Source organism: Orcinus orca, chromosome 15 (assembly GCF_937001465.1).
Source record: "Orcinus orca chromosome 15, mOrcOrc1.1, whole genome shotgun sequence".
In the NCBI taxonomy this organism is placed as follows: Eukaryota; Metazoa; Chordata; class Mammalia; order Artiodactyla; family Delphinidae; genus Orcinus; species Orcinus orca.
Genome location: NC_064573.1, coordinates 28,617,291 through 28,632,004, shown reverse-complemented (window position 1 = coordinate 28,632,004; position 14,714 = coordinate 28,617,291). Strand labels below are relative to the sequence as shown.

Sequence of the window (14,714 nt, the reverse complement as noted above, 5' to 3'; positions counted from 1 at the left end):
AATAATCTGATATCTACCACTGTAGAAAATGATTAAGCTAGCCATTGCCTTCCCTGGCCAAAACTCTTGACTGTTCTGAGCTGACCTGCTCTTCGTCTCTGGGCTTCTCCTTCCTACCTCTGCAAGGGCAGAGTCTCCTAACTCAGTATACATGGGCAGGTAGAACCCCATGTTTCTGGCAGCCCCTCTTTAGGGTGGTAAGGACTAGGTAGACAAGTACTTTAACCAGGCACTGTAGAAAGGGATTGGTGATAAATACAGAATATAACCCATGCAGAAGATTATGGGGCAGTGGTGGTGGTGGTAGGTATCAGTTGTTGAGGAGGAGTTACAGCAAGAGAGAAATCCACGGTAAGGAAAGTCTCTAGCAGTAGTTGCTATTCAATAAATACTTTGAAAATGCTGAAGTAAAATGCTTGTTTCTCTCCCTGATTCACTTAAAATCCACTGGCAAAACAGAACACTTGTATTCATACTAATTCATATTAATCCATATTCAATTAGATTCAATTCTAATTTTTTCTAAGTTAGCAAATTTTAAAAATTTACTCTTGAAACCAACTAACTAAAAGCTAGACCCTGGGTAGAAGCTGTTTCCTAATATAAATGAAATTGTATTTACAACATATAAGGACCTTTTTAACAACATCTCTCTGCCATCTCAGTTCTTCTGCTGGTATCTTCCTCACCTTTCCATAGTAGACAGATTGATTTCTACATAAAAGTTCAACCACTCCAGTCTCTCCATTCTCTTCTTTAAGCGATAGGGTGATGCTTAGAATCCAATCATTGTGCAAGTAATGTTGGGACCACCTGACATGATCTGATGCTGAATATTTGATTTCCTCCCAGGATAGTCAATTCCTGTACTAATATTTGACAGGACTCACTGCCCCACCCGGGCTTCATTCTGACTGCCAGAGTCCCTCCATTTGAGTTTCAGAGCCATAGATACCTTCTTGGGCATCACCACTCTACAGTGGGCTCAGAAGACTCCACTTTAGCTTTAATCTCTATTATGACTACCATTTCTAATGAACTGGTTTGATCTGGGTCCCTTTCTTACTCTGACAGTCTCCTCTTTCTCCCAAGCCATGAACAGATCTCGCAGATGTTACCTGCAGAGTTTTGCTGCCCTGGATTCACTTTCATCATGCTCTGCCTGCCTGTTGGCACACCCACAGCTTTATCGTTGACCCTTTATAGAAGTTGTGACTAAACATTTATATCTCTGTTGGAAGCTTGCCCTGCCTATATGGCTGATCCACTGCTTTCAGGGGGCTTCCCCCCCAAAGTCTGCCACACCTTCTGAACAGATATAACACTAAGCTCTGACCCTTTACACACCTATCCTGGCACAACTAAAAAATACATGAATCTTTAGATATGAAATAGAATTGCTTTTTATCAGTCTTGTGTCTGAACTAGCGAAAATGCTTAGTCACCACTTTCACAGGGTGGCACCCTTATTTAAAGAACAGCATTATATAAACAAGCCAATGCTTATCTTATGCATTAAGGTTAAACAAAATTAAATTTTATTAATTTGCTCATTTCATTTATCCTTTGTTCTTTCAAACTTGAGTATATTAGTTTGAGATAATTGTATTATGTATCACAACTCTGCAACTATATACAGGTTGCTCCCATGGTTAAAGCATTAGATACAGATAGTAATAATCTCCAAAGGATGGTATATCACCATAAGCAGAATTTTGAGTTACCTGAAGAAAAGATAGTTCAAACAGAAGACAGAGAAAGATAATCTAACACTACTATATGTAAAATTGACAAACAAGGACCTACTGTATAGAACAGGGAACAATATTCAATATCTTGTAATAACCTATAACGGAAAAGAATAGGGAAAAGAATATATGTATATGAATCACTTTGCTGTACACCTGAAACTAACACCTAACACAACATTGTAAACCAACTATACTTCAACTTTTAAAAAAAGATAATCTAGGTGGGTAAGATAAATGGAAACTATTCCCATCTGCCTACTTGCCAGCCCATTAACCACTGTGCTTAGTATTTTGTACACATTACCTTATTGTCTAGAGAGAAGGAATTGACTGTTGAGAAACTGAGAACTAGGTTGGAAATACAAATACACACACAAATAATTTAATTGATTGTAGAAAGTCTTAGGGGCTGATGGACGTTCATCCTGCATGCCAGTTTCTTCTAATTTTAAATAGCAGATGATACAGATTGATTACAGACAATATAATCAAATATGGGTACCCAAATATCGTCTACAAGGGAAATCATTTATTTATAATACTATGTGAGATGTTCAGAAAATGATTGCCTTCGTAAAATTAACTGAAGATCTGGATAAGCAAAGTTGTAAGTTATTGTATTTGGTCATTATTTCTGATTGAACTTAGAATCATCTTGAATCAACTTCTCTGCAGACCTGAAACTAAAGCTTGTGAGTTCCTGTCTAGATTGAGAGTGCTTCCCATGCTGGGATGGTATACTACCCTTCTTTATACATCTCATAGTGCTTATCATTATGCCCTATACCCAGTGGCTTGCAAGATGGGTGGATGAATCCGATATCTTTCAGTATGAATATATGACATTATAATTGATTTTGCTTTACCAACTGTTTTCAGAAATATCCGACATGCAAGTTCATACTTACAGCTTATTCTTTACTTCTCTAAATATTTTTTCTTCTACTTTCCTCTAATATGTCTTCTTACTCTCAATTATTACAAGTCAAAAATTAGAGTAATTGCTGAGAGAATATCAGTCTAATCATGAAGCATTCAACCCTATTTTCTTTCCTCTGAGCTACAATTTGGAGTAAAAATGGACAATCACAAAAGTATATGCCAAATTATTTTCTCAAAGAGAACATGCCCAAATCTCCTTGTTTTGGAGGTTCATGGGTATGCTCATTTGGTGAACCTCCTAATTCTTAGTTCTCTTTTTCCTAGTCTGAGTTGGTCTGCAGAGGGTAAAACTAAAGCCCTGGCAGCTGAGTATAATGGGAAGGGCTCTGGAATTGCCAGTCCATTGTGCTGGTTTCTAAACCTGGCTTTGTCACCTGCATGGAAATTTGGGACATTTATCAGTTTATCTTTCTGGTTCTCAATTTTGTCTCATCTCTAAAATGAATTTCTTGGTCCAAATGATCCCTAAAGAACCTGCCAGCTCTATAATTCAAAGTTTTAATGTTACTATGTTTTTTTTTATTTAGAAGGCTGAAATCAACAAGCTCATTCAATACATTCTGAAGAGGTGATTTAAGGAACATCCAGGTGTCTCTGTGCTGCTTCCTGGCTATGCATTATTGCAAGAGAGCAGCTGTATGGGTCTGTGAATAAGAGGGTGGGCTCTGGACTCAGACTACTGAGCTTCGAAGCCCAGTTCCACAAACTAGTACTGTAACTTTTTTTTTTTAACATCTTTATTGGAGTATAATTGCTTTAAAATGGTGTGTTAGTTTCTGCTAGTGCTGTAACTTTGAGCACTTTGTTTCAGCTTCCTTAGCTGGTTCCATTTCATGGCCCTTGTGCTGAATCATTTGCAACTGGGTTTAAACCAAAGCCATTTTGAAGATCTACCTAGTGTCAAGATCCAGAGCTCTATATTTGATAGGTGTACTGACATTAATAGCTTAACTATCAAGGGGCAAAGAGGGATTCTGTGGATTCCAACTCAAGTATAGAATGAACCCATTGGTGATGAAGCATGGCTCAAATTAATGTTTACCCAAGCTGTCCTCCCCATATGAGCATTAGGTCTTTCTAATGTTCATATGACATTGGTCAAGCCATGAGACAACTCCAAACAGCAATAATGAGCTGACACTTCCACATGCTTATAATTTATCACATGGTAAAACTGAGCTACCCATACTGAACTACCCAGTTTCCTCTTGATCTATGTCCTTTTTTTTTTTTTCAGGAAGTTCAAGTTGACTGTAAAGGCTTCTATTTTAACTGTAGCTTACTTGGATTTCTTTTTCTTTTCAACTCTTAGTTTCATAGCATCATGTGGATAGACAGCACTTTAAAGATCATCTCACCTAATCTCTTTCCTATGAGGGAATCCCTTCTGCAACTTTACATTTGTCAGTAGCAGGCACAGTTTGTATTTTTAATTTACTGGTTCACATGTAATCTTGTCTGCCAAAATTTGATTGCAGGCTGCATGAGGTCAGGGAAAAGCTGCATACAGAAGACTCTCCTGCTATTAATAGCTAGAGTTGGCCTTGGGCAAGAGGTCAAGAATGAGTCAATCTGGTCTTCAGGTTCAACCACTAAGAAATGAAGAGGGTGGAATGACAGTCGGGTTCTAACATTGCCTGGGTCTCTTTTGCTAGACTGAAATTTCTCAAGGTAAAGGACACATCTTAATAGTTTTTGTATGCCTAGTAAAAAGTACAGGTCAAACACAGTAGTTTCTCTATGAAAGTTTATTGACCAAAAACTATGCTATGTATCTTCTGTACTTTTTTATAGTATCTAGCATAATCTTGGCCACATAGGTCTTTTCATACATTATCTCATTTAACTGCACTTAATCCTCACTAAAACCCTAAAGATTTGATGCTACTAGGAGTAGGCATATTTTTTTCAGATGAAGAAGATCAAGTCTACTAGAAGTAAAAGATCAAGAAGAAGATCAGGGCTACTAGAAGTAGCCTGTCTAGTTTTTCTCAGAGTGAGTCAAACCCAAGCCTGTCTAACCTCAAAGCTCAAGTTCTTCCCATGTTGCAAGATGACCTTGGTGCTGGAAACCTAAGTTTCCTGAGAGTTTTAGCTCTTCATTCTAAATATTCCTGGAGTTCAAGTCCAGCCCAGGCCCCATCATAGATACATTCCCTATAGTCCTCCTGAAGAAATGCTTAAGGCTGTAGAGCCATGTGTGTGCCAGCCCCTTGGCCACAGTCATGGGTCCCAGGAATGTCCCTTTGATGCACTGGGAGGCAATCAGATATTTTTCTATGAGGAAATGGAATCACAGAAAGGATGGCAGGTGAGGGTTGTCATGGAGGATAGGGTAAACTAAAGTCAGATAAATGCCAAAGTTGTGAAGGAGCAAAACTAAGCAGCTTGCAGAGAGAATTTGTCTCTGAAAGGATAAAACAGATAGATAAAAAGAGGCACGGACAAGAGACAGTGTGACCTTGGAGAGGGAGAGAGAGAGGAGCTGCCTGGCAACTTCCCAGTTCCCACAAGGCCTGGTGTACTTCCTATTTTTGCCTTCCATGAGGTTCCTCTTTAGCTTTTCAATAAATTCCCTTCAATATAAACAAGCCATCCTTACAACACATTTCTGTGCATACTTCTGTCTGTTTTAGCCCAAGTAGATGGATTTTTAGGGGCAACGAAGAGCCTACATCCCCTTTGGTATTCCTCCCAGATCTCCTTTCGGCTCCGGTGCCATACATAGTGATATAAACATAAATTCCTTATAGCTGGGCTCCTAAGGCTCAGTTAAGAATTGTGAAAATTCCAAATCTTGCTGCAGATGTGGGGCACTCTGAAATCACAGTGAAAAAAATGTGCCAGGGAGCCAGAAAATGAAAACCCAGAAAAATGCTCCTTCCCCCACCTTTCAAGTAGTGAAACCTGGTCTCTTGGAGCATCTGCAGAAGGAACCACGTGATGAGAAATCTTCCTGTAGTGAATTTCTTGCAACCAGGAAGGCAAGGATTCCAAAACTGCAATCCAGTCATTGTCAGACCTGGAATTCCCTTCCTGGGACAATTACATTTTGTTCCTGCTTAGCTCCTTGTTGCTTAGCAACCACAGTAGCATAAGGGGAAGCCACTGGAGAGAAGAGCCCTTTCCAAAGTGGGGCTGGGGTGGGAGTAATCAGGAGTAAAAATTGCCTTCTCACTTCCTAGAAGAGAGAAAAATACATTGTGATCCTCAGAGGCGGGTAGAATTAGGCTGCATCCGGAGGCAGTGATTTAAATGTCCACATCATATTTAATTATCAAAACCAGTATTTGAACAGAATTATTTAACTTGCAATGTAACTTTATATCTGATATTTCCGGTAAGACTCATGATGATTGATACCTTAGGATAAGATTATGGTTCTCAGTTTACACATGAAGAAACTAAGGTAGAGGGGGCTGAAATAATGTCTTCAGCTTCACCCAGCCAGTTAATGGCAGAACAGGACTAGAGTCCAAGTTTATCAGTATCTATCTCTCCACTGTAGCTTTTATTGATTGATTCATTCTTTCTTTCATTTTTCATGATATAAAACCAATGTTAATCTAATATACATGGATAGGCCTGATGGTGTTAAAATATTAGAATTTTTAAATAACTATTGCTCCAAACTCACCCCATACCTTTCACTGTATCATCCTGTCACTCCTGAACCTCCAAAGGGTCCAAAAACTAAAGAGATATCAACTGGCTGAGCAAGGCCATGTGTCAGTATACATTCTGACCAATTGGCTCCATATCATATTGACTGTTAACTATTTTTGACATTCCATGAACTCTTACTGGATGTACGCTGGGCTCCAGGTACAATTTTATTCAGTGACAATACGGAGGTATAATGCAAAGCCCTTGACCTCAAGGAGTTCACAGATTGTGGTTGGGGGAAGTGAAAAATAAGGGTACACAATCTTTCCCTGAACACTTCTCAAGGCAGGGAGCTCATTACTATTTAAGATGATCTGTTCTCTTAGGTCCAATCATGGAATCATCTTACGTTCCATTATATTGAGCTGAGATTTGCGTCTTCATTACCTGAGCTGATTGTGGCTTGCTATGCCCTATAGAGCAGAGTCAAACAAACTAATCCTTATTTTCCCAAAATGTCTTTCTTACATTTAAGGACAGCTTTCACATCCCACTCTGACTGTTCCCAATATGTTCTCACTGTCCTATTGGGACTCTCTTGTGTCCCGGAATCAAAAATGGAGAGAATTCTACAGCTGGCTTGGTCCTCAGAAGACTTTAATATACCCTTCCTTTTTCAAAAGTGGGATCCTAGAGTCAGAGAGATGAGAGGACTTTCTAAATAAGCTTAGAAGTTAGTCTCCTTAACAATTTGGTCTGTGGTCTTTTCCTTACATTGTTGGAACATACTCCCAATTTTTACATTTCCAGAATTGCTCCCAAACTCCAAAAATCACTACAATTCACTGTGGCTATCACCTCCGTTGGTTAATGCTACCTAACCTAAGAGGATAGGAGCTTTCAAAGTATCCTGATCACATTATGGGGCATGCCCTTTCTATTGGGTCAGTGATTATCAATGCTGGTTGCATATTAGAAGCACCCAGGGCATTTATTATTATTAAGACCAATTAAATCAATATGGGTCTCAAGCATCAGTAATTCCCTCAGGTAATTCTGATTCACAATAAGTGTTGAGAAGCACTACACTAGATAATACTACTTCATTTTCTAAAAAGGTGAGAATCAATACAGTATTTGAACTGAAGAAGGGAAGATGACTGGCTCTGAGGATTTGATTATACAATTTGATCTCAACTTCTTACAAAGGAATAATGGATGCGTTTGACTCATTTCTTTCTACCTTTAGTTTCAGAGATGTGAAAATGACATGACCAACCTTTGTACTTTGAACTACACATTGCTTATATATATGCCTTTTATCTAGCTCTCAAGCCATGTAGGGACATGATTAACTTGCAGCTCCTTGCAGTATCTCTTGTGTGGAGCCTGGAGTGAGGGGGTACTATTATGATCATTTTACCAGTTAGTCACAGGGATGCCTAAAGCACAGAGCAACAGCCCAGCTGGCAGCAAGTCAGTTATTTGGTGATATCAAGGGGACATTTATTCTTGCCTATATTTATTGACATTGCGTGTGCAAGGAACAGCCCTGTCCTCAAAACTTTTACCTTTGGTTGGAAAAACAGGTTATAGGGGAAAAAAAGGTATATGTGTAAAAAGTGGAAAAAGAAATATGTATGTTAAATAGATATTGGGTTGGCCAAAAAGTTTGTTTGGGTTTTTCCGTAAGATGGCTCTAGTAGCACTTAGTTGTCATGAACTTCGTTCAAAACAGTTTTGTTAGATTGTATTGTGACAACTGTCATATCAGCATGCATTTAATAAAAACTTACCAAAATTGGTGAATTTTTGTGTAGCCATTTTAATATTGAAGATGGAAGAAAAAATCAACATTTTCAGCATATTACGCTTTATTATTTCAAGAAAGGTAAAAACGCAACTGAAACACACAAAAAAGATTTGTGCAGTGTATGGAGAAAGTGCTGTGACTGATCAAACATGTCAAAAGTGGTTTGCAAAGTTTCGTGTTGGAGATTTCTCGCTGGATGATGCTCCACAGTCAGGTAGATGAGTTGAAGTTGATAGCGATCAAATTGAGACATTAATTGAGAACAGTCAATGTTATATCACGCAGCAGATAGCCGACATACTCAAAATATCCAAATCAAGCGTTGAAAATCATTTGCCCCAGCTTGGTTATGTTAATCGCTTTGATGTTTGGGTTCCACATTAGTTAAGCGAAAAAAACCGTCTTGACCGTATTTCCACATATGAATCTCTACTTAAACATAATGAAAACATTCCATTTTTAAAACAAATTGTGATGGGCGATGAAAAGTGGTTACTGTACAATAATGTGGAACGGAAGAGATTGTGGGGCAAGTGAAATGAACCACCACCAACCACACCACAGGCCAGTCTTCATTCAAAGAAAGTGATGTTGTGTATATGATTGGATTGGAAGGGAGTCCTCTATTATGAGCTCCTTCCAGAAAACCAAACAATTAATTCCAACAAGTACTGCTCCCATTTAGACCAACTGAAAGCAGCACTGGATGAAAGGCGTCCAGAATTACTCAACAGAAAACACATAATCTTCCGTCAGGATAATGCAAGATTGCATGTTTCTTTGATGACCAGGCAAAAATTGTTACAACTTGGCTGGGAAGTTCTGACTCATCTGCCGTATTCACCAGACATTGTACCTTCAGATTTCTATTTATTTTGATCTTTACAAAATTCTCTTAATGGAAAAATTTCAATTTCCTGGAAGATTGTGAAAGGCACCTGGAAGAGTTCTTTGCTCAAAAAGATAAAAAGATTTGGGAAGATGGAATTATGAAGTTGCCTGAAAAATGGCAGAAGGTAGTGGAACAAAATGGCGAATACGTTGTTCAATAAAGTTCTTGGTGAAAATGAAAAGTGTGTCTCTTATTTTTACCTAAAAACAGAAGGAAATTTTTGGCCAACCCAACCCGTAATAAATGTGCAGCAGTTCTCAAGAAGATATGGTTTATGACTTCACCCTTCTACTATCTCTGCATCTGTGTTCTGTGTACTTTGTAAACATCTCCTTTCTGATATTTCCATATATTAGATGTAGTTAGAAGTTTGCATGTCAGTCTCTACCACTGGGTTGTGAATTCTGAGTTTGAATCTCTAGTTGCTACCATCTTGTCTGGTATAATTCATGCTACATAATTATTTGCTGAGTGACTGCAAGATGCTGACATTGGAGACTGTAGGACTAAGAGATGTGTGTTGTGTGTATTCCCGTCAGCTGCTCAGATTGCCCCTTTATTTTCTCAAGGATCCTGGGGCATTGGGAATAGGTATCTTAAAATTGCATGGCACTAATTTTCAGACCAACTTCTTTACTAGTTTCGGACTTTCTGTGTTTTAGGAGCTGGTTCTCAGATAACCAAAAAGTGGCCTACCAGGGAAAGAAGATAAGAATTCCTGTGGAGCTTCTCTGGTGGCGTGGTGGTTGAGAGTCCGCCTGCTGATGCAGGGGACACGGGTTTGTGCCCCGGTCCGGGAAGATCCCACATGCCGCAGAGCGGCTAGGCCCGGGAGCCATGGCCGCTGAGCCTGTGTCATCCGGAGCCTGTGCTCCGCAACAGGAGAGGTCACAGCAGTGAGAGGCCCGCGTACCGAAAAAAAAAAAAAAAGAATTCCTGTGATATTTAGCTAGAATTTGAATACAGGTCCCATTCCATCAATAAACATATTGTTCAGGGGTGTGGTTTTAGTTTTTTCAGGAATCCCTTATTATTATATACAAAAATTATATTATTATATTATTAATGTTATTATATGCTTAAAATTTAAAATATATCCAAAATACAGTATATGTAATGCATATTAGTATATGTAGATATACATATATATATATGTGCATATGTATGTGTGCTTTATATATAGCTATATAAAACAAAGAGTGAGAAGACCCCCCTTTCCTTCCCCTCCTCTCACCCTCATGATCAAAAAATGGGCTACATGTATGGAAGGAACATTGACTGAGAAGTCACAGGACATAGAGTCTGTTTATGGCTTTGCCTTAATTTAATGACTTGGAGCAGTCCACTGCATCTCTGTCTCTGTTTCCTCAATTTTAAAATGATGGGGTTTGACTAAGTGATCTCTCAGGTAAACTTTTACTGCACCATAATGCTGTAGACTTACCATCTATTATAGTGAATTTTTAATATGCCATGTGCTCTCTGAGCTGCTCTTCAAAGAAACACAACACAGGATGGAAGACCCTGTAAATATGCTAAGGTTAAGAAGGGAAAAGACTTGGGCAACAAGCTTTAGTTCTGGCTCAGATGACACCAGCCAGCCATATGCTCATGGGCACATCCTTCTGATTTCTGGAGCTCAGTTTCTCCATTTGGAAAGTGTAGGCAAAAACCCACATGCTATCTTAGTCCTCTGTGGGCTTTGGTATAGGATTTCAGAAATCTAGGTACAGAAGGAATCAGGCAAAGGTCATCTGATTGCACAGAATCTTTGTTTTTGACATCAAATTTTGTGCCTAGATCTTTATTTCTATTATCAGTTCATATGTCCTGCTGATTTTCTTTTCTAATTAAGCATTACCTTCCCACTAATAAAAAGAGTACTCCAGTATAGGGGTAAGAGAAGACCTATTGAAACATTGCTCTAACAGAGGTCTTGCAGTGATGAGTAACAGAGGAAACGTTTTTGGCCAATCAGAACATTTCTCTGAAAAAAAGAAGACAGCAAGGGCACTTTGGTCAGAGGGCAGTGATCTTTTCAGAATCAGACTGAACCTGATCCAGGGACATGGACCAACATGGGAGTTACGGGGTCCTCAGAGCCAGTCTCCGTTGCTGTACTTCATTACATCGTTCCTCTGAAAAGAGTGATGAGAGTGAAGAAGCTCTGTGACAATTCACACGAGCAGGCGACCCAGGTCTTCAGTGGCTGATGTGGTTGGTGGGGGTCATTCCCAATCACTACCGAATCATTCCTCAATCCAAAGTCCCAGAACTCTCAATATAAAACGTGGTAAGCAGGAGTTCTCTCACAATCCGAGTTCTGAGTAAACTCTACACAAGGTCTTTAAGCAAAACCACTTGCAAACCTTCCTGAATCCCTATCTGTCCTATAATGTAGAAACACCCCTGAGGGGTTACATTCCTCAGTTGCCTGGGGTTGCAACTGAGTGGCCTGAATAGGTCCACTTTTGCAGCCCCAATACAAATAGTCAAAGAGATTAAAATACCACTATTTTGTATGAACTGAAGACATTCCACCTTATTCTTTTCACCATCCTTAATAGAGAATTGCATGCCAACGTCATCTCTCAGTGTCTTTCCCCTCATCAACTGTCGAATTTTGGTGAATAACGAGAAAATGCACATAAGCATCTGAATGCATACATGTCGCTTAACAAAAATATAACCCCCTGAAATGTAATTACCAGGTTAAAAAAATGCACCCAGTTTCAGAGCCTATCACATCTCGCGCCTCGGCGCGCAGTTCCCCCAACACTGCTCCTGTTGTGTCAGATAGTGGCAGTGTTGAGCCCGGGAGCCGGTGCCGAGCCCGCGGCGGTCCCCGCGGCAGCCCAGTCTCCGCGGCGGACTCCGACGCGCAGAGCCACTGGGCCTCGAGGGCGTAGGGGAGCGGGAGGGGCGCGAGGGCGGCGAGGGGTCCCCGGTCCGCCTCCACGAAGTGTTTTCCTTCTCCCCGGGCACAAGCCCCACTCCCTCCAATTGATCGAAATTCACAGAAATTCACTGCAGGAGGGTGAAGGGAGAGGTCGCTCGCCTGTTACTGGCTGTGCCTCCCCCGGCTCAAGTCGGGGAAGCGGCCCCCGATCGGCTGTTCGAGCGGTGTGGGTTCCCGCATCCCCTCCGAGGCAGATCGCGGGGTGGCTGTCCCCGTTCGGCTCCGCCGCGCTGCCGCTCCGATCCTCCCCCTCCCCCGCCCGCGCCCTCCCCCTTCCTTTCACTAGGACTCCGGGACTCGGGAGAGGGCGCGGGAGGCAGCCACTCGGGCCCGACCCCACTCCAGCGCTCGCCGGGGACGCGGGCGGGTGGCGAGGGGACGCGGCGGGGGCGCGGGTCGGGCGCGGCCATGGAGCGGCGGCGGCGGCGGCGGCGGCAGCACTAGCGACCGCGGGCGGACAGGCTGGCGGGCTGGGCCGCCGGGCGCCGCGGACCGAACTGCACAGCTCAGCAAAAGCGCCCTCGCCCTCCGCGCGCCGCCTCCTGCGAGCCCGAACCCGGCAACATTTTTTAAGGCTCCAATCCATCCTTTGAAGAAAAGAAAAAAAAATAGCATTGATTGGAGAGACTGGGATATATATAATTTGGGGGGTGGGGGGGCTCCTGCTAAAATTAGCCAGGCCCGCGGCGCGCGGTGTGCGAGTGTGTGCGTGCGGGCGTGTGTGTGTGAATGTGATTACTCCAGGACTCCTCGGGCTCCGGAGACGCCATTTTCCCCCTTGATATCTCTCTCCGTAAATCGGTGGCGCGGCGCAGGCGGCAGCGCCGGGCGGGAAGCGCGGGGCCGGCCGGGGCGCCCGCCGCTCGCCTCCGCCTCCGGGCGCCCGGGGGCCCCGGCGCCCCCCGAGCGAGGGTGGCCAGCCCGCGGCTCGCCGTGTGACAGATGCTCATCGCCATGGAGTTGCCGCAGCAGCACCTTCGGGGGCTCGGGCGAGCGACGGGAGCCGGGATCTGAGCGAGCGCCGGGGCCAGCGGAGCCGGAGTCGCCGGGACGTGGGTGAGCACGCGCGGCGACCTTGGCCCGGGAGCCCGGCGCCCAGCCTCCAGCCACGCCGCGGGCCGCCGCACGCTCGGGGTCGGGGGCGGTGTGTGTTCCCTGCATGAAAAAGTTAAAGCTGCCTCGCCGGGGCTTTGACTTTGCACCGATGGGAAGGGGGAGACCGGGCCGAAGGGGCGGGATGCCGGTCCCGGCGAGGCTGCCGAGGATGGGCGCGATTACGGCCCGCCGGCGGTGGGCAGAGATGCTGGCTCATTTGAAGTGACTCGTTGGTGGCGGCGTTGGGCTGGAGGTCTGGGACCTTATTGAGTTTGGCCTAATCTGATCCCCCCCCCCCCACCGCCCCCGACCCCGGCCTTCTCCCTCCCCACGCCTTTTGCACCCTCCCTCAGTCCGGCCGCTGACTGCCGGGGCTGGCGGGTTTGGCGTTGGCGGAGTGGACTAGAGAGGGGGAGGGGGGAGGGAAAGGGGTGGGAAGGCGGCAGGATATTTTTTTCTCTCTCTCTTTGTAACTTGCAGGTTAAGTGGAGCTAGAGAGCTACATTGTATCTAGTTAGATTTTTTTGGGGGGTGGGGGGGAATGTATCAGAATCTAACGTGTCGTTAATAGAAAGAAGAACAGGGAAGAAGTGGTCCAGCCGGCTAAGGTTGGTGTGTGCTTGCGTCGTGGCTCTGTGTTAGTCTTTTTCTTAAAATCTTAATCAATGGATCTGAGTCTCTTTCTCGTGCTCTCCGGTTTGGGGACTCTGAAAAGACAGGAATTCCCTTAAAAGCAGACGAATGCCTTTTTTGAAAGCACGCATTGTGTGTGTTTCTAGAGGAGCCGTGGTCTTGGGAATTAACGACAGGCTTCCCCGTTCGGTGGTTTCCAGTGGGAAATAACTCTTGAAAGGGAACACTTCAGTATCGATTTATTGTTTTTGTCTTTCAAACGATTATCTCTTTGACTAAAATACTGTAGAAGTTCCACAGAGACAAAGTCAGGTAAACTGGACTGGGCAGATCTTTAGCAAAATGGTGATAACGCTGATGCTGTTTTTGGTGTGTATTTGTGATGGAAGCATTGTTGGGTAATAGCAATTTCTGATCGGTAGAGCATGCTGGCTCTACAAAAATAAGGAACTACCGAAATGCTGTCTTCCAGTCCCCATCCCCTACAGGCTGCACACACCCCTCCTATCACAACCCACACCAGTTACAATTCTGAAATAGGATCCAACTGGAAGTATTTTCTTTGGAGATCGGAAAGTTGTGCAGTTGGAAGTATGAGATGAGGCTAGAGGTGCTGGGAGTGTGGGGAGCGGGTTCTTATTGCCCCCTGATGCTGCATTTATTCTTTATGTGTGTCTCTGTGGGTTCTGAGGGTGTGTATGTTGGTCTAGGAGGACTGTTCAGGGAAGGATTTCCGATTCGTTTCCGCTTCAAATAAACTGTCCTGATAATCTCATGGTTGACATCTAATGCTAAAAGGCCAATTTGTGTTTCTCTGTATCCCTGCAGAAGCTCTCCTCCGAAAGGGCAGTTTATTTTGGAATTCTACCACAGCTACTTTTCCTTCCAAGCTTCCCCGTCCCCTTCATCACTATCCACATCTTTTTTCCTAAAGTTAGTTGGAGTCTATGGTATTTATGGAGATACTAATATTACTTATTTTCCTCTTACATTATTTGTTATTCTCTTCTTTTTCATTCCTTT

At 43.2% G+C, this 14,714-nt stretch overlaps 1 protein-coding gene across 4 annotated transcripts in view; it reads left to right on the top strand.

The window, feature by feature from the left end:
• Nucleotides 1–11,819: 11,819 nt before the first annotated feature.
• SETBP1 (SET binding protein 1) overlaps nt 11,820–14,714 on the top strand; it is a 378,322-nt gene continuing 375,427 nt past the window's right edge. Inside the window, exon 1 of one of the 4 annotated variants that reach the window (XM_049697762.1) lies at nt 11,820–13,019. The gene's annotated coding sequence lies outside the window, so the exon portion shown is untranslated. The remainder of the gene's footprint in view (nt 13,020–14,714) is intronic. The other 3 variants (XM_049697763.1, XM_033421335.2, XM_033421334.2) reach the window with 3 other exon arrangements.